The following is a 20196-nucleotide window of genomic DNA, read 5'->3' as shown; positions in this document are numbered from 1 at the left end:
TCTGCCTTACAATGCTTTTAAAGACAAGAAAGCAGTGGTGAAAAGATGTTTGAAGAGTTTGTTTTCTTACTTTTAAAACACTTTAAAAAGTAATTTTGTTCATCAAGGAGGCATTTAATTGATCAAAAGTGACCTTCTGTTCTTAAAACTGTCTATTCATCCTAAAATCCACAGTATTCATTTTGAATTACCGATAACAATACGTTTTATTTTCTGCTGTTACCATCAACATCAACAAATATTTACCAGCAAAATTCATCAAACAGAGTGAATACTGAAATTATAACCACAAATGGTTGAAGTTGGTCCTTTCGTGTTTTTTTTATTTTATTATTATTTTTTTTTCTTGAAGGACATTTTACCCTTTCTATGATTTAAGAATGAAAAAAAAAAAAAGACATGCAAGATGTCTCTGAACCTTTTTCTGGTCAATAACAGAAAGGCGAGAGACTGTTAAAGGGGGAAAGGGGGGGAAGGGGAAGGGGAAGGGGAAGGGGAAGGGGAAGGGGAAGGGGGAAGGGGAAGGGGAAGGGGAAGGGGAAGGGGGAAGGGGGAAGGGGGAAGGGGGAAGGGGAAGGGGGAAGGGGGAAGGGGGAAGGGGGAAAGGGGGGGAAGGGGGAAGGGGGAAAGGGGGGGAAGGGGGAAGGGGGAAGGGGGAAAGGGGGGGAAGGGGGAAGGGGGAAAGGGGGGGAAGGGGGAAGGGGGAAAGGGGGGGAAGGGGGAAAGGGGGGGAAGGGGAAGGGGGGAAGGGGAAGGGGGGAAGGGGGAAGGGGGAAGGGGGAAGGGGGAAAGGGGGGGAAGGGGGAAGGGGGAAAGGGGGGGAAGGGGAAGGGGGGAAGGGGGAAAGGGGAAGGGGGGAAGGGGGGAAAGGGGAAGGGGGGGAAGGGGGGAAAGGGGGAAGGGGGGGAAGGGGGGAAAGGGGGAAGGGGGGGAAGGGGGGAAAGGGGGAAGGGGGGGAAGGGGGGAAAGGGGGAAGGGGGGAAGGGGGGAAAGGGGGAAAGGGGAAAGGGGAAAGGGGAAGGGGGGAAGGGGGCAGGGGGGGGGGGTTGTACGTTTTGAAGTTGTACGTTTGAAGGAGTATTTTTGGAACAAAAATACTCCTTCCAGTTTGTCACAAGTTTCGGAAAGTTTTTTCGAGTATGGGCATGTGTGACGTCAGATGGGGCGGAATTTCCTTATATGGGTCCTAAGGGCACTTCTCACGGATGAGCGCGCGCGCACACGTAGACCAGAGTAGAGACATTGACTGACCAGAGCGAGAGAGCGAAATGTCACCAAAGTGTGTTTTTGGTTGCCAGCGCAAGACAACCCTGCACAGATTACCAAAAAAAAAAGAGTTTATGACTGCTTAAGGATCGAGCAGTCACAATGATAAAGGTTCGCGGTCGTGCGTTGGAACCGGGCGGTGTATAAAACTGCTTCAAATGTCTGTGTGTTGTTAGCTCGGCGCGTTAGCACAGCTTTAGCTTCGCCCACACGGCCCGCCTCCAGCCGCTCGTTTTTTTCCAGAAAGACTCGGTACAGCCTATCTTTCTTTTATAAATATAATAAAACTAAAGACTTTTTGGAGATATGAAGGATGCAATACTCTATAGGTACTCAAAATTAACAGGAGATTGAGTGAAAATGAGCATTTCACCCCCCCTTTAAAGTAAATTAACTTTGTTGATGTTGATGAGACTTTCTTTTAGCTTTAAAAATCCTGTCAAAATATCAAAATTTTCATTGCACCATGTCAGTTCCTTCAGTCATTGATTGATTCCTCAAAGGTGAAAAGTTCCAGGCACATCTCCGTAATAACAAAGCCACTCTTTTTTACCTCAGTCTGACTGACATTTTCAACTGCTTTGATTCTTTTCATTTTAATGCATTTCGCCTGGTTGCATCACCAAGATTCAAGCACTGTTAAAAGAATAATTATGTTAAAATTGTCAAAAATGTCACCAGCAGTGTTTGTGATTGTATATGTGTGTGCAGAGATTAAAAGGTATGTGCTAAACCTTCTTTTAGGATGTTTTAAAAATTAGGTTAAATGTAGATACCGTTAGTGTCTGGAGTTGGAGAGTCAATTTAAAATGTTTACTCACAAAATTGCACCTTACCTCACGCCTTCTTTTTTTTCTTAATCGTTTCCAAACAGGTTTAACAAAAAATATTGGAGGGTAGGATGGGGAGCGTTCCTCGTTAAATTTAACACATAGTGCTTATTGCAAACAGTGCATTGAGCAAATCACAAGGAAGAGATGTGCACACGCTCAACTGACAATAACTGCCTACTGGCTGCTGCTGCTTCGCTGACTTTGAAAACAGTCACCGCTTATTGACTGGGCCTGGAAAAAGCTAACGCCCCTCCTGAAGTTAATCAGCATGCAGTCTGTTGGGAGCTCACCTACTGCTCCTGTCTCCGTAAATTTAACAAGGCCAATGCATTTAGTTTCATGGACGGCTAATTCTGTTTGTTTTGAATGGCATGCGCCATACGTTAACTGGGATGCTTAATTAGCACTATTATGAAAGTCTGTTTACAAATGAGCTGAGTAATCCCTGTGCCAGCATGCTAAGTTGTGCTTCTCCTTTTCCCTGGTGCTTAAACTGCAGCACCGGGGCAGAATGAAAAGAGCACAGCAAGAGGTTAGCAGCTAGTGATTTTCCTCTAAATTCCATAATGTCTATACTCTTTCAGTCAAGAACAACTGAAATGAATAGATAAAGGTCCACACACAGCTGTGCCTCCTGCAGAACTCAAAATGTTTCACACTTCTTTAACTATAGGAACTGAGAGCTGCATGATGCATAGTGCATAAATATGCATGCAAAATATGCTTTAGACAACATCCTTGGGCAGAAAGGGATCTTGTCTGTGGCTTGCATATCTCCAGAGCATTCAGTGTAGTGTAAACATCTGTTTGAAAGATAGAGGGATGATTTATGTTTACATGATCACATTCAAAACCATCACAACTCATAAGAATGTGTCCATCATAGCAACTCACTTCTAAATTGTTTATTATGTGTTATCATAGGAACTTGGGGAAATTACATTTGGTTACATTTGCATTTATATGCTGTTCGCAGACATTTTCTTACCAAAGCAATACACAAATCATGTGAATGGCAAATGCATACAGGAAGCTAAAACATGATGCATGTTAGGCATTGGGTAGAGCATTTATTTATTGCAAGTGTGAAGATTAATACACTTTTTTGGAGGTATGGGCCGCTGTCAGTGACAAACAGTGTCTTGCATTAAATTCTAGACAATACTCACCTAGGCAAAGATGAGATATACTGGCTATTCGTGTACAGAAAGTAAAAATAAACCAAAGTTATTATGGAGTGTTACAGTCACTTCGCTGAAATATAGCTAACCCATAGAGTTGGTGTGTTACTTTTGAATAACTGCACAGACATATTTAATCTCGTCTCAGCCTCAGACGTCACACCCACGGACAGTTGGCTGAATGTCTGATGCATATGGCATACTTTTCTGGAAACACTTCAGGAGTTGCGAAGTCGTGATCTGATTGGTTGAATTCTACAGGATGTCCAGGAGACGTGGATCAGTTGCAGAGGTTTGATAGTGCAAGCTGGAAGATCTGCCAATAGAGCATTACAATAGTCCAGTCTGGATAGAACAAGTGCTTGGACAAGGAGTATTACACAATGTCTCTTCATTGACTGAGAAACATTGCAACAAATTGGCGACGAGGATGTCTCTTCTTCCACTGAACCCGCCACCACCGTTCCTGGAATGCCCAGGCGAGCCAAGGCTGACGTTTACTGCATGGAAGCGGCAGTTTGATAACTATTTGCTGGCTATAGGTGGTGACAAGTTTCCGGATGAGCGGAAAAGAGGGTTGCTGATCAACTGTTTAGGCGCGGAAGGACAGCGCCTATACAATACATTGCCACTCGAAGACGATGAATACAGCGGGACTGTGTCCGCATTGACAACCTTCTTTCAACCCAAGGTTAATGTAGTAGCGGAAAGGTACCGGTTCAGACATCGAGCTCAACATGTGGGTGAGTCGACGAACCATTACATAGCGGCCCTTCGCGAGCTTGTTGCAACTTGCGCGTTTGGTACGTTTGAAAATGAAATGCTGCGTGATCAACTGATCGAGAAGACATCCGTACCACTAATTAGAGAGAGGTTACTGCTTGAATCTGAATTGACTCTCGGGAAAGCTTTAGAAATCGCGAGGCAAATTGAAACTGCCAGTGCTGAGGCAAAGACTATGTTGGAAGGAGAATTCAAAGCTGTGAGTGCAGTACAATTCAAGACTACTCCAAAACGTGGAGGGCAGCGGAAAAAATGCTTCACCAGTGAGAAAAAATCAGCTCCTACTCACTGCTATTGATATGGCTCCACTAGTCACATGGCAAATAATGCATCTTGTCCTGCCAAAAATGTGAAATGTAAATCCTGTGCAAAGACTGGCCATTTTGCTAAAGTATGCAAATCTAAAGAAAAGACAGTCAATGAACTTGCTGTGCCGGAGGTAACTGTGCTTAATGTGCAACATAATTCAGCAACACAGGCAAAGCTTACATGCACTGTGGAAATAACTGCACAAAACAATCAGAGCTGTGTTCTAGACCTACTCATTGATACAGGCTCGGCAGTGTCCATCCTTCCTGAATGTGTTTACAAGACAAAGTTCTGCAAATGCCCACTAACTAAACCCAGATTGCAGTTAGTAACATATTCAAAAGAAAAACTGGCAGTCATTGGATGTCTGAAGGTGGATGTTTCTTACCAGAAAACAACTGTGAGATTGGAGATGTACATTGTTGAATCAGGAACACCCATTCTAGGAATGGATCTAGTGACAACACTGAATCTGCAGATCTCTGGTGGTCAGCTCTTGCCAGCAAATCAGCCTACTTGCGCAATGCTCCAGTCTTTAGCGGAGGCAGTTGTTGAATCCCCTACTGACTTGGTTGAACCATCTACTGACTTTGGTTATGTGGAAGGATTTGTCCATAAAGTGAAGATCCGGCCAGAGGTAAGACCGGTCCAACAAAAACTCTGAAGGTTACCGCTGTCTGTCCGTGATGCAGTGTCGGCAGAGCTTCGCTACCTAGAACAACATGGAATCATCAAGAAAATTGACTCCTCTGAATGGGTATCTCGTATAGTAGTCACCCAAAAGAAAACAGGAGGTATACGGATGTGTGTAGATCTGCGGGAGCCTAATAAAGCGGTTGTGGTAGACAGCTACCCACTCCCACTGATTGAATATATATTATCTGAACTGAGAGGTGCAGTGCTCTTCTCCACCCAAGATTTGAAACACGCATACCACCAAGTTGACTTGACGGCTTTTGTGACACACGATGGCCTCTACAGATACAAGAGGGTGCCATATGGCCTTAGTTCAGCACCATCAGCCTTCCAGAAAAATATGTGCACCATTCTACAAGGCTTAAAAGGGGTACAGTGCTACCTTGATGATGTAATTATTTTCGGCTGCACACAACAGCATCACGATGAAAACCTGAAAGATGTCTTGCAGAAAATACACCAGTCTGGACTCACACTGAATGCTGAGAAATGTCATCTTAAACAGAATAAACTTTTATGGTACACGTTATCCCCAGAAGGTATCCTCCCTGACGACACCCATATCATAGCAATCCTGAATGCCCCAGCACCAAGTGATGCTTCCAGCCTGCGTTCTTTCTTGGACCTCACCGCATGGTACAGTAAATTTGTGCCGAACTATGCAACAGTGGTTGAGCCACTTAGAGCACTTTTACGCAAAGACAATGCATTCTCATGGCCCACCACTGCCCAATCCAGTTTTGACAAAGTAAAGCATATGATTGTGAACAGTTCTGCTTTAGCCCTTTTTGACCCCAGACTGCAGACTATTCTTTCCACAGATGCCTCACACTACGGCTTAGGAGCAGTCCTCACACAAATAACAGAGTAGGGGACAGAACAGACTGTTGCATTTGCATCGAGAAGCCTGTCGGAAGCTGAGAGGAAATACTCTATTTTGGAAAAGGAGGCCTTAGCCTACGTCTGGGCTGCAGAAAGATGGAGGACCTGGCTGTGGGGCAGAAAGTTCATTCTCCGAACAGACCATCAAGCTCTCACAACTCTCCTGACCACAAAAGGTAATAACAGAGCTGGCCTTCGGGTGGCAAGATGGTCTGCCTGGTTGCTTGAATTTGATTATGATGTCCAGTACAGAAAAGGAACTCTGAACCAGGTAGCTGATTGTCTCTCAAGACTACCACTCGCTGATGCAGCTGAGAACAGTGAGAATACAGTGGAGTCTGTGGCAGCAATATTGACTGACCTTAGTACAATTTTGTAACGTAAATAACTGTAACGTAAATATATCTGACTCTGGGTCAATGCGAATTAGCTCAAGAATATAGGGAATTTTGGAAATATTACTAATCATAACTGGTCACAAATGGTCATAATTCATAAATTGCGTATACATTTATTTTATCAATTTTCGAGATTACCTTGTTCTGTAACTGGTCTGGTCATCAGTCATTCGTCCAGTGAATAAATGTAAGATAATCACAGTTAAGAAGGGGTATCCCTGTTTACAAACTCCAAGAAAGTTTATCTTCTGGCCACGAACATAAAACTTTCTGAGTTTATGAATTAAAACTACTCTAGACTAGAGAGAGAGAGAGAGAGAGAGAGAGAGAGAGAGAGAGAGAGAGAGAGAGAGAGAGAGAGAGAGAGAGAGAGAGAAGAAGAGCCTGGCAACTTATTACAAACAAATAACCCTTTTGAGAGACACCTAGGTTCAGCTTTAAAATATGTCAGATACTTGCAGTTTGAGGCACTCTTTTGTGGAGCTGAGAAAAAGGAATCTGTGTGTCCCTTTTAGAGCTGAGCTGCGTGTCCTGGTTTCTTCCGGAATTGTGTAGCGGGAAGATTTGAAGGTTCACTTGAACGTAACGTTACCATGAATGATTCAGGCTAAGTTCATTCAGCTCGTGAATGAAGTTAATTCAGCTCGTGAATGAAGTTCATTCAGCTCGTGAATGAACAGAGGCGAATAGGAAAACGAAACTAGACTATAGGAAACATACAAATAAATAAAAGAGAAGAGAAGCAGGCTGAAGACGGTCCGGACTTGGGTTTCCAAAGTTTCTGAAGGAGTCGAAGAAGGCAGAAGAGAGAGAGGAAACTGAAGGTTTGGACTTTTATCAGTGTCCCGTGAGCAGTGTCCCACATCCCCTTTTTCTTGGGGGACGAATCATCTTAGAGCATTTCGAAAGGGAAAAGTTCCTCTGTCCAGGGGACGACGCCCACTGGAATGAGTCATGAGGAGATTTAACTTGAGAAGATTTGCTCAAGACATATGAAATGTATAAAACAATGCACATTACTGCATTCTGCTATCGGAATTCCACTCCGTTAGCTGGAGAGGATTACAGAGATATCAAAAATAGAATATAGACGTTGTAGCAATGCAAATATACATTATTATGCATTAGTATAGGCATTTGCAGTTCGATTAATGTTACAATAGGACATATATGCTTTCCTATGGTTTACAAACACCTCTTAACACAAAAAGGGATATATTTAGTACATTTAAGAGTGACTTTATGGGTAAAAAGTCATTTTCTGTGGTGGGTTTCTGCGTGTGTTTGTGCATGATTGTGTGTGTGTGTGTCTGCTGCATCCCGTGCTACGCGTTCCACGTGAGGGGTTGGGGGTTTAATTGGAAATGGGAGTCTCAGAGACAAAGGTAGTATTATATGAAAACACTTATCAGCCTGAGGCGTCGTAGAATTTTGCTAGTTGTCCTAGACAACTGAATGGAGCCAGTTTTGTAATTTGCCTTCAGTACACAAAGAACAAACGTTAGACACAGCAAAGAGGTTGTTGTCGCAGCACGTGATAGTTTGAGAAACAACAGGGGCCTGTTCGTTGATTTCATCAAGTCGTCGTAAAACATTAACCAGCGGCCTGCTTGTAGACACTTGTAGCCATTGTGGCACCAAGCCAGTCAATTAGGGCTTCCTGAATTTGGACATGTACTGTATGTGTTCATATTCAGTCAGCATGAGAAGAACAATCATGATTCGCTACTTCAGAACATCTGACCGGACAGACTGTCAGTGTCATTACAATTTCAAAGGATGACTTCAAAGCTGCATGCCGATCCTGCCCAGAACTCACAGAACTTCGTACACAGCTGCAGATGCGATGGTCTTCATGGAAGTCAAGTAACCAGAATCTCAGAGCATATTACCTGATCCGAGATGAACTTACTGTGATGGATGACTTGGTTATCAGAGGCACCCACCGCCTGATAGTTCCACAGGTGATGAGGAAAAAGATGATAGAACTTTCTCATGAAAGCCACCAAGGCATTGTTCGCACAAAACAGCGCCTTCTCGATCTAATGGTAAAGTGGAAAGATTTAACAGAATGTTGAAAGATTGCTTACAAACAGCTACACTTCAGGGACAGTTATGGAAGCCCTTCACTCTCCAGTTCCTTGCAGACTACAAGTCTACTCCACATGCCATCACTGGAGTTTCCCCATCTAAACTACTTCATGGTAGACAAATGAGAACAAAGCTTCACATATTAAACCTGCTGGAGTCTGTCGAGCGTGAAAATGACTTGCGTGAAAAAGTGAAAATGAAACAAATCAAGATGAAGGAATATACAGATAAGCACAGGAACTAACTTCCAACCCAGCAGCAAAGTCAGAGTAAAGAAACCCTGGATGATCAAGAAAGGTGAGCAAAGATACACCAAGCCACAGAAAGTGATTGAAAAAATTGCGCAAACTTTAAAAACGCGAACTGGTGAGAACGTTGATGGCGTGCACATGCGTATTACGAGTTCAGTCTATAGGCATGCGCGTTTGAATATATGTACGCAGGCATGTAGTACGCAGGCGTGCAGTCCTTCCCTGCAAACCAACCCTCAACAAACTACTTGTCTGGCCTTAAAATTTCCTTAAAAGATCTGGCGGACTGCGGTAAACCTCGGGATAAACAGAGAGACTAATATTAGCGTAGACGCCATTCTTCTTCTTGCCATTCTCCACATAATGTGTTATGTGTATGCTAGGTCAAATAGATGTGTTTTTAGTCTAGCTTTGAACTGACAGAGTGTGTCTGCTTCCCGGACAATGTTAGGAAGACTGTTTCAAAGTTTTGGTGCTAAAAGGGAAAAGGATCTACCGTCAGCAGTCGATTTTGATATTCTAGGTATTATCAACTGGCCAGAATTTTGAGATCGCAATAGACGTGAAGGAATATATTGCGTTAAGAGCTCACTCAAGTACTGCGGAGCTAAACCATTTAGTGCTTTGTAAGTAATCAGCAATCATTTAAAATGTATTCAATGTTTAATAGGGAGCCAATGCAGTGTTGACAGAATGGGGCTAATATGGTTATACTTCCTGGTTCTGGTAAGAACTCGATCTGCTGCATTTTTGGTCGGCTGTAATTTGTTTATTAAGCATGCAGGGCAACCACCCATAAGAACATTACAATAATCTAGACTTGATGAAATGAACGCATTAACTAATTGTTCCGCATTTGTCAATGAGAGCATATGACATCATTTAGATATTTTTAAGATGGAAAAATGCGGTTTTACAGATACTAGACACGTGACTTTGAAATAAAAGATTGGTATCAAAGAGCACACCCAGGTTCCTAACCGACGACGAAGACTTGACAGAGCAGCCTTCAAGTGTTAGACAGTATTCTAGGTTATTACGTGAGGACGTTTTTTGTCCAATAATTAGAATCCCTGTTTTTTTCAGAATTAAGTGGTAGGAAACTAGTCATCCAAATTTTTACATCAGTTATGCATTCCGTAAATTTTGTGAATTGGTAAGTTTCGGCAGGGCGTGAAGAAATATAGAGCTGAGTATCATCAGCATAACAGTGAAAACTAATTCCATGCTTCCTAATGATATCTGCCAAGGGTAGCTTGTACAGAGTGAACAGCAACGGTCCTAGTACTGAGCCTTGTGGTACGCCATACTGAACTTGTGATCGATGAGACATCTCTTAATTTACTGCTACAAACTGATAACGGTCAGATAAGTTTGATTTAAACCATGCTAATGCAATTCTACTAATGCCAACATCATTTTCGAGTCTATTTAAAAGAATGTTGTGGTCAATAGTATCAAATGCAGCACTAAGATCAAGTAACACTAATAGCGAGATACAACCATGATCGGATGATAGCAAAATCATTTGTAACTCTAATGAGAGCAGTCTCAGTACTATGGTACGGTCTAAATCCTAAACATTAATGTTGTCAATTTAGATGATTTAACGAGTTTAGAAAATTCTTCCTCTCCTATAGCAATGAATGAATCAAAATTTTCCTTAGGGAGACTACAATGCACTCCCTGATGCAATACTGTAATAGACAGTTACATAGTTATAATTTTCTCCCTGATATTATCAATCTTATAAGTGAAGAAGTTCATTAAGTCATTACTGCTGTGCTGCTTGGAAACTTCTGGGCTTGAAGCTTTATTTTTTTTTAGTTTAGCCATTGTTTTAAATAAACACCTAGGTTTTTGTTTATTTTCTTCTAATAGGGTTGAAAAATAAGCAGATCTAGCAGCTTTTAAGGCCTCTGTATGCAATCGAGCTCTCCTTCCATGAAATGTGAAATACCTCTAGTTTTGTTTTCCTCCATTTCCTCCATTTCCTCCATCACTCATTTTTCTGTAATGTCATGTAGATGGAGAAGAGAAGTGGTCCAAGCACTGAGCCCTGAGGCACCCCAGTAGCTAGATGTTGGGTCGTAGACACCTCACCCCTCCACGACACTCTAAAGGACCTACCTGAGAGGTAAGACTTGAACCATTGGAGTGTGGTTCCCGAGATGCCCTTCGTCTTTAGGATTGACAGAAGAATCAAAGGCAGCAGGCAGAGCCAGCAGGATGAGAACTGAGGATTTGGAAGCTGATTTTGCCAGTCTCAGAGCTTCAATTACAGAGAGTAGGGCAGTCTCAGTTGAGTGTCTGCTTTTGAAACCAGACTGGTTGTTGTCCAGGAGATTGTTCTGTGTAAGAAAGGAAGAGATCTGTTTAAAAATAACTAAAGTGTTCAAGTGTTTTCACAATGAATGAAAGAAGGGATACCGGTCTGTAATTTTCCAGATGTGCTGGATTTAGAGTGGGTTTCTTAAGCAGTGGGGTTACCCGAGTCTGCTTAAATGCTGCGGGAAAAGTACCAGTGTGAAGAAAGGTGTTGATGATGTGTGTGAGTGCGGGTACAACTGAGGAAGAAATGGCTTGAAGTAGATTAGTGGGAATAGGATCAAGCGGACAGGTAGTAGGGCGATTGAAAAGGAGGAGTTTAGAGACTTCTGCCTCTGAAAGCAGGTAAATCATTCCTATTGGTCACCCTTTACATCTGTCTGTGGGTTTTGCACATATTAACCAATGAAAAGTATAAAAAAGAGTTTGTGACTAAACCTCGTAAATTCATTGGATTCTCAAACTGTCAATAAAACCTTATAACTCCATTTCACCTCTATTGTGAAGAAGTGCTGTACACAGGGCCCTATTTTAACGATCAAAGCACATGGTCTAAAGCGCACAGCACAAGTGCAGTTAGGGTGTGTCCAAATCCACTTTTGCTAGTTTAACGAAGGGAAAAAAGGTCGGCGCACCAGGCGCATGGTCTAAAAGGGTTGTCCCTATTCTCTTAATGAGTAATGGGTGTGTTTTGGGTGTAACGTGCAATAAACCAATCAGAGTCTCATCTCCCATTCCCTTTAAAAGCCAGTTGTGTTCGCGTCATGGCGGATTTGCTATTAACATGGTGGAATTTGCAAGTGGAAAAACTGGAACGCTTCTCTAACTAGGAAAAAGATCTGCTCGTGCGCGAGATTAAAGGGTGTATGATAGGGCCCACAGTTTTGACAGCTTTTTAACAGCTGTTTTAACAGCAGTTTTGACAGCTTATTCTTTGAATAAGTACAGTGTTTTCTTTAACCCCTTGCTCAGCAGGGATCACTGGTGATCCCAAACATAGGTTGTTCAAAATTCATTATTCTTTAAAACATCACACTCTTACTTGATCTGGACAAACTCAGCGTTATAAGAAAGATTTACGACTCCAGCTTCGATATTTGACCACTGTTTATGATTTAAGTGGTTTGCAGTGACATTAATTTCTTAATTTATGCCAGGAGTGCAAAATAATTCATCTGTAACGATCGTTATTTTTAATAGAAATAATCACTCACACAACATCCATTCTCGTCTTCTCCGGTGTATTTGTGCTCAGATACATATAATATACAGCATACGACAGGGCTATTAGTCCAATGGTGTGCATATTTTGAGAAATAAATATTAATTATCACATGTTAGTAAATTATTTCGCCATACAGAAAAAACTTTTCTATTCATTTCCACTGAATTATGCGATCTGGAAAGCTCAAACAGCGAACACAGCGAGATGTGTGTCTCTTCTTCCTGAATCGCGTCATATTTGACCTCGCGTGATTATGTTTGGCTGTACAGCATGTCAATCATCTCACGTGGTTCATCGTGACCTCTTCTGTGTGAAGCGTCATGTCCACACTTCCTCATTCTCGACATCCTTGAAAACAAAGCGAAAGTGACATCTCTTCACCTGAAACTAGAAGCTAATAAACGCAAGATTTAAGTATGTGTGTTTTTAGTTTGATTTTCGTGCGATTTGGGGTGTTTTTATATGAATAAAGAATAAAGGTATAGGTAAACATAGCCCATAGCTTCACATAAAATGCTAAATATAACATATTTCAAAATCGTTTTTTTAATTGAAACCATAATAAACCGCGACCGGAATATGATACAAATACTCGATGGTGTTTAAAAGCGAGCTCTTAGTAAAAGTGTAATATTAATAAATTAAATTGTGTCATGTAGCTTGAGGCTACCTGTTGGGCTAATGCACCTGTGCTAATGCACCTGCTGCAGGAGCTTTCTAATATTCCATACAATCATTTTTTTTTAAATAATTCGCATTTAAAGTTTCAATAATAGTTTCTTATTGTTTGTTTACTAACAAGACTTAAGATAATAAGTGGATTATTCATGTGTAGTGGGATTTACATAGCTGTCAATGGCAAAGCATTATGCCAGAAGAAAGGCTGTAATGGCTGAATTTAAACAAAAGAATAAGGATAAAAGAATAATGAAGGTGTGAAAGGTTAGTCGATTTAAATGAATAGAACAGGAATTGGGCAGTTCTCCCTGCCAGACATTAGTCAGAGAATGTAAATTGGTGTTTATAGGGCAATAAACTATTTGATGAGAATCTTGTAGCCTTCTAAAAAACTTCTCTGAAATCCTCCCCTGACATAGTCACACAATAGGCATCATAAAATGCATAATTTTCGAGATATCATCCTCAGAATTGAAATGTAGCATGACCACAGTTGTGGCTACACTTTAGTTGTGGTTATAAGTTGCTATCCTAAATTCAAATAATATTTTTATACATTTAATAAATATATTCTTAATATTTGTTGTTTTTGTTTTTATGTTTGAGCTTATATATCTCAATATTAATAACAGTCTGGTTAATTTTGAGTCTTGAACTATAAACTCTCAAGGGTTGGCTTTCTAAATATATGTGTGTTATGTGTCTATTCAGAATAACTTATGAGCAGCAACCTTTTTATTTTGGGTATGTCATGTATGCATCACTTGCCAAAATTGGGGGGTGACTGGTAAGGGGTTAATCAAAAACACCATACTGTATATATATAAAGCCAATATAAACTTTGACAATGCAGTGTTTAATTATTTGAGAAATAGTGTTTTTTGAAGATACAAAGTTTCCGCCGTCAACGACGAAATACAACACTGAACATGAGCACAGCAGTTTTGTAGAAAATGTAATGTAGTGATGTCGATGACAGCAAATTTCTATAAAATTTGATATATAGTCTGAACAATTTTATTCACATACATACTTATTACTCACATAAAACAACATATACTACTTTTCAAATATCAAGTGATTGATAGGTGTTATCATCTCAAAATGTGAACTATATTATTTCCCCAACTTATAGATGATACTATAAGGCATGAAGAAATTAAGATATAAACATTAACTTCCTGATTTTCTGTAAAGCTGCTTTAAAACAATGTGAATTAATAAAAGTGCTATAGATATTTAACTTGATAGTCTTCTTTCCAAAACATCTGGCCGCTGAATGTTGTGATTGACCAATCAGAATAAAGTGTCCTAGAGAGGTGTGGAATAATACTTTAAACTCTTCAGTCACTCTCACAGCCTGTGATGTGGCAATATATTATTCATTAAAAATGCCTGCTTGGATATACACAGAAAGATATGTGTGTCTTGTTCACAGAGGCACCTGTCACAAGAGGGGGGAGTTCCTATTACAGGAGCCCTCTGTGTTTTAAAGCTTGTGTGATGACATTTGGTAAAATATTTAAACGTGCATGGCAGGTGTCTGCTGAAGGTGTCAAATGCTATACCAGCGCATTTTATTTTGCCTTTTTATTTTCTTGCCAACTCAAGTCTGCCTCCTCTTTCTTTCTTTTCTTCTTGCTTCTTTTACTTTTCCAGCATGTCAAAGAATTTTTATCTCTTCTCTCTATGATTGCTATACCCTGAAGCATTATTGGAGGTGCTTCAAATGCAATTCAGAGTGTTGGACCCATTATTTTCATGTCCGTACTGACGTTATGTGTACACACCACGGTAAGAAGAAAATAAGCTTTTTATTTGGTCTCTGGCAATTGTTCCCTTTCGTCAGCTTAAAGCATTTAGACTTACCATCATCTTGTGTTTTCTTTTCCTCTCACAGTGACACTCAGATGTAATCCCCTTGTGAGGAATGTCAAAGGAAGTGCAGTCTCTCCTCCGAGTCCACAGAGTATTTTAATACCATTCCATGATCTTTTGATCAGACTTGTGAACAGCAAACAACAAATTCCTGTGTAAGATTATACCTTTTACCTCACAATCGAATCATTACAAGGGCAAAATACAGACTACACTTTTTCGTTTACTTTCTTTTTTGTCTCGTCCATACTTGCCTTGGATAGTTGCCATATGAACAAACCACCATAGCAATGTCATGATTAGAAAATGCCATGTGTTTGCATTACCTGGATAAATAAAGTTCTACCAGAAAGACTCGGGAGGCAAAATGACGTAACAAAGCATTAATTTATTAACAGACCAGCAAGCAAGTATAACGTTATGAGGTTCTTTTGCGTAGGCCCTGTCCGTGGGTCACAATCATAGGGTAACGGAATCTGCATTTACTGCTTGGAGACGAAGGCAGGGGTGCAGCCGACCCCTTGGGAGGTATGGGCAGGGACCATCCTGGTGGTGGTGGGGAGGATGGAGGTGAATGTTGGGGTCTGTGTAAGTACCGATCTTTTATACTACAAGTAGGCTATTAGAACACGATTGGTTAGATATGAAGGTAATAAGCGGCGTAACAGTTGAGTCTTCCTGGCAGAACTTACTCAAGCTAGAGCTTTCATGTCATACTCTGCTCTGTAGAGAAACTAAAGCTTACTGCAGCCATCCGTTTAAAGCTACAATCTGTAATTATTTTTCACCGCAAGGGGTCGCTAACCTCTTACAGTAACAAAGGCGTAGATTGATGACGCGGTAAATGAGCGTGGAATCATGGAACCTGTCATCATGCCGATGGATCTAACATTAATAATGTTTACGGGGAAATAATGTTTATGGATGAGTGAATACATTCATGTTTTTTTAACATGACTGTGGTATGAAGCAGAGCATGATTGCTAATGAGAGACAGATATCAGCGCCACACGCAAGTCCTGCAGATATAAAGAATTGAAGAAATTTCATTCTGCCGAACTACCCGCAAGTGCTAAATTACTACTCAAACTGGTCAGTTTATTTGACGAATTTAACTTGTGAGGTAGCACAGCGCTGTTTCACTTGGTCTAATGTTACACTATCTTACTAAACTGCATTTGAGTGAGTTGAAAGTTATAATGTTATTCTATGTGTTAGTTTGTTGGCTGTATGAGACTAGCAGTAAGCTAGATCAACATTAGAATAACATACTGATCATATTCTAACATTTCATCATGTTGAGCTATATAACATTGGTTTGTTTTATGTATATTTGCTCACCTGTCTAATAAAGGACATGCAAGAGAGGCATGTCTGTCAAGTCGTGAAGCTCTGTCAAGTCAAAATTTGTTGCGAATGCGGAGCTCTCATCATCTTGAAAACGCCACGCCAACATTGATCTTCGTTTTATTTCTCCTTTTGTCTCAAAGTCTAATTGCCATGGTCCATAATGTTTGAACGAAACAACAACAGCGTGCCGCTTGATGTTACACAGTTGTCCACGTCTGCTTACAATGGCAGTACAAGAGGAAACCAGGGATAACACAGATATTACGTAATTGACAGGCAACAAGTGACAAGGGACAAGCACTATTTAAAATGGTGAATTTCTCTGAATTTACAAATTCTTGGAAACATTTAGGATAAAGTAAGTACACAATTGAAAGAAATATAGGTTACACTTTATTTTAAGGTGTCATTGTTGCAGTGCAATTACATATTTAAGTACTGAGTAATATTAAGAAACTACATACTTATTACATGGTTAGGGTAGGATTAGGATTTGGTTGAGGGTTAGTTGCATGTAATTATGCATAATTTAATGTTATTACTATGGTAAGTACATGTAACATATGTAACAAGGACACTGCAAAATAAAGTGTTACCGAAATATATAACACTGTGCAAGTGGTTTTGGGATATTTTGATAAAAAAATTCTTACATGTTGTACCTTTAATGTTCTCATCATAAACTGCTGTAATTGGTGAGAAACACACAATTTTCATATTCAACCCTGAAGAAAACAACTTTTTTTAAAGCACATCCATCAAGAAACACACAGCATTGAACTTGACCCATTCACATAAAGGAGTTGTATGATACTTAAAGCAAAAAACCACAGGTAAAACATTTTAATTATCACCATACCACCCAGTTGATTAATCACATTACATTAAACAATTGTTTTGTTTTACAATATGTGTTATGTTTAAATATGCAAATGAGACATCTAAGGAAATATACTAATCTGCATATATTTCCAGACCAGAAATCTGAACATTGAATAACAGATTCAAAATTCTTGTTTAATTTTGCTGAAATAGTTAAAAGGGTCATGACAATGATTTTTTAATTTATTTATTATTATTTTAAAATGTTCCTTGAGGTTCACTTATAATGTAATAATATTTTTTGTGTGTGTGTGGACAAAAAATACCCAAATATATGTGGGGGGAAAATAAATTCAACCTTCCTTCTTACCATCTGTCTGAAATGATCAGTTTTTAAGGAGCGGCTCCTTTAAGGCTTGTCAGTAAATGGCTACTATTATGATTGCCTAACATAATTGCATATAGGAAACAGTATCAACACCTACTCGCTGTAGGCTTTATGCAGAATGTCACATGAACAAACAAGAAAAACAGGTCTCATTACACCCGCTTGTCAGAGAAAGTGTAAACTGCAGTAAGAATGGAAGGTGATATCTATTGACTTTTAAGGTAATCAGCAAACCTAGCTAGTTCTTTTTATTGTTGCCATTTAATTACATTCGACTTAAATATCTAAATGTGAGTGATAAGAACTTTTCGATATTAATCTGCATATAGACATCGCTTATGCTCATCTCTATTCGCTCCTTTGAAGGTATCTTTAGTAAAACGGCTCTAACGAAGCACATACAAAAGACCTGGGCTGGATTTCCCAATTACGTTGTCTCTTACCACGCTACGAAGACTCTAAAGGTATAACTTAATTAAAGATATACCATTTATAGGCATGTTTCCTGAACTATACCTTAGGAGGTTGCTTAAGATATACCTTCTTACGTGTGACGTTCCCAGGTGCTGTCCGTGGCGATGGTGCTGAACCTGTTGATATCAATGGCTCGAGAATATTTACTCATGCAGGGGCTGCTTCACTGCATTATGTGAGGAAGCGGTGTTCTTTATAAAAGAATTCAGAAATAGTGGAAATTGTATTTATTAGGATTAATGAGATATTATAAAAAATATTCCAAACTATAATAGCCTAGTCTACATATTTTTAAATTGTATCATATATTGCTGTCACAATAACGGCCCATTTCAAATGTTTCAAATGTAATTTCAGTAATAAAAGTGTACATTGTATGTACGGTGCACCGGCAGTGATAAAAAAGGATTTACACAGTGAAGTTTGAAGTGATCTCTTTTTGTAAACTCAGAGATGTGGATTCAGATGGCAGATAAATTACCACGCGCACATGGTGACCATGGTGTTTGACAAAAACAGTAGGTAATTTGGCCAGGGATTTTTACGCAGGTGGTGGAAGAAAACACTGACATTCTGGATTCGGACAGCAATAAAATCACAGACTAACCCCTGTAAATGTTGAAAATACCTTACGACCCCATGAGAAACAATTACCGTCCGAATAGGGCTTAACTGGCAGTATGCTTTCACTGGCCTTTGAAATAGCGCTTTGATTCAGCACAACTGTTCGCTGTAGCACTGCCATAGTTTGAGCAAACTCCCCAACTCAATCATTCCCTATAAATAGACTCCTAAGCCTTTACTGCCTAATAGTTTGCCAGCTGATGTATACCTTTGGATAATATAATTAAAAAGCCAACAACAATCAGTGTAATTTTTTTCTTTGCATGAAAACACTTGAATTAGCCTAATTGAACACTGGGTGTATTAACTTCAGAACTATATTCCTATAGACTGTCAACAGTGATAAGTATAGCTACGAGTGGTCCAGACCAACCTTCCGAACTTTTGACTTACAGAAGATATACTTAACTTGTCACGTTTCTGTGTTTTGGTTTAGTTTTGTGATCTAGTTTTCCCCTGTCTTTTGTGATTTTTGGTTTAATCCTGTTAGTTTTTCCCTGTCTGTTTAATTAGAAATTCCCATCACCTGTGTCTTGTTAATTATCCTGTTAGCCCCAATGTATTTAAGCCCTGTGTTTTCCTTCAGTGTTTGTCGGTTCTTGTCCATGTATGGTTGTGTGTTCCTGAGTTCCTGGAGTTTCCTGAGTTCTTGTATTTTCCTGTAACCTGATTTGTAAATAAACCAGCTGCACTGAAATTCTGTTCCCTTGTCTTCAGAAACCTGCACAACCTGACAGGAGAACCGACCATTTAAAAAGAACAAAAATGAGCAAGGTGAGAAATAAGAAAAAGGTGACATGGGATGAAGAGGAACTAAAACAGAGTTTTTGGGGTGGATTGAAAGACCCTCTTGCCCAGATACTTCTGGTAAAAGATCTTTCTATGACTTTCCTGGAGTTTGTGGATCACACGCTATGGGTGTGTGGATCCAAATTCGTGGTGGAAGATCTTCCACTCCAGCCAGTTCCGAGTCCAGTATGTCCTGTGCCCATCGCCTGTCCACCAGAGCCAGTCTTCGAGCAAGAGCCAGAGCAGTCTTCGAGCAAGAGCCAGAGCCAGAGCCAGAGCCAGTCTTTGAGCCTGAGCCAGTCTTCAAGCAAGAGCCTGAGCCAGTCTTCGAGCAAGAGCCTGAGCCCATCGCCTGTTCGCCAGAACCGGAGCCAATCGCCTGCCCGCCAGAGACTGAGCACGCCGCAATTGAGTCTGCTCTGGAAGACACAACGCTCATTGTGGTGTCCATGGCTGTTTTGTGTGTGTGGGCAGCACACACATCAGCTACAGCCCATGAACTCAGCCCCGAGTTTCCTGATACGCTGGTCCCGTCCAGCCCCGAGTTTCCTGATACGCTGGTCCCGTCCAGCCCCGAGTTCCCTGATATGCTGGTCCCGTCCAGCCCTGAGTTTTCCAATCTGCTGGTCCTGCCCAGGCCAGAGCCCGTTGATCCTGCGCCAGAGCCCGTTGATCCTGTGCCAGAGCCCGCCAACCCTCCGCCGGTCCTGTCCAGCTCAGAGCCCTCTTCGCCGCTGGCCCTGTCCAGCTCAGAGCTCTCTTCGCCGCTGGTCCTGTCCAGCTCAGAACCACCTTCGTCGCTGGTGCTGTCCAGCTCAGAACCCTCTTCGCCGCTGGTCCTGTACAGCTCCGAGCTACTTTCGCCCCCTGCCTCATCCAGCCATGTGTCAAAACCTGTCAATTTCCCCATTAAAATTTTGGGGGGCGCAGTATACCTGCTAGGGGGACAG

Source organism: Scardinius erythrophthalmus, assembly GCF_964197995.2.
Source record: "Scardinius erythrophthalmus genome assembly, chromosome: 13".
Lineage (NCBI taxonomy): Eukaryota > Metazoa > Chordata > Actinopteri > Cypriniformes > Leuciscidae > Scardinius > Scardinius erythrophthalmus.
This window is presented reverse-complemented; position numbering follows the sequence as displayed.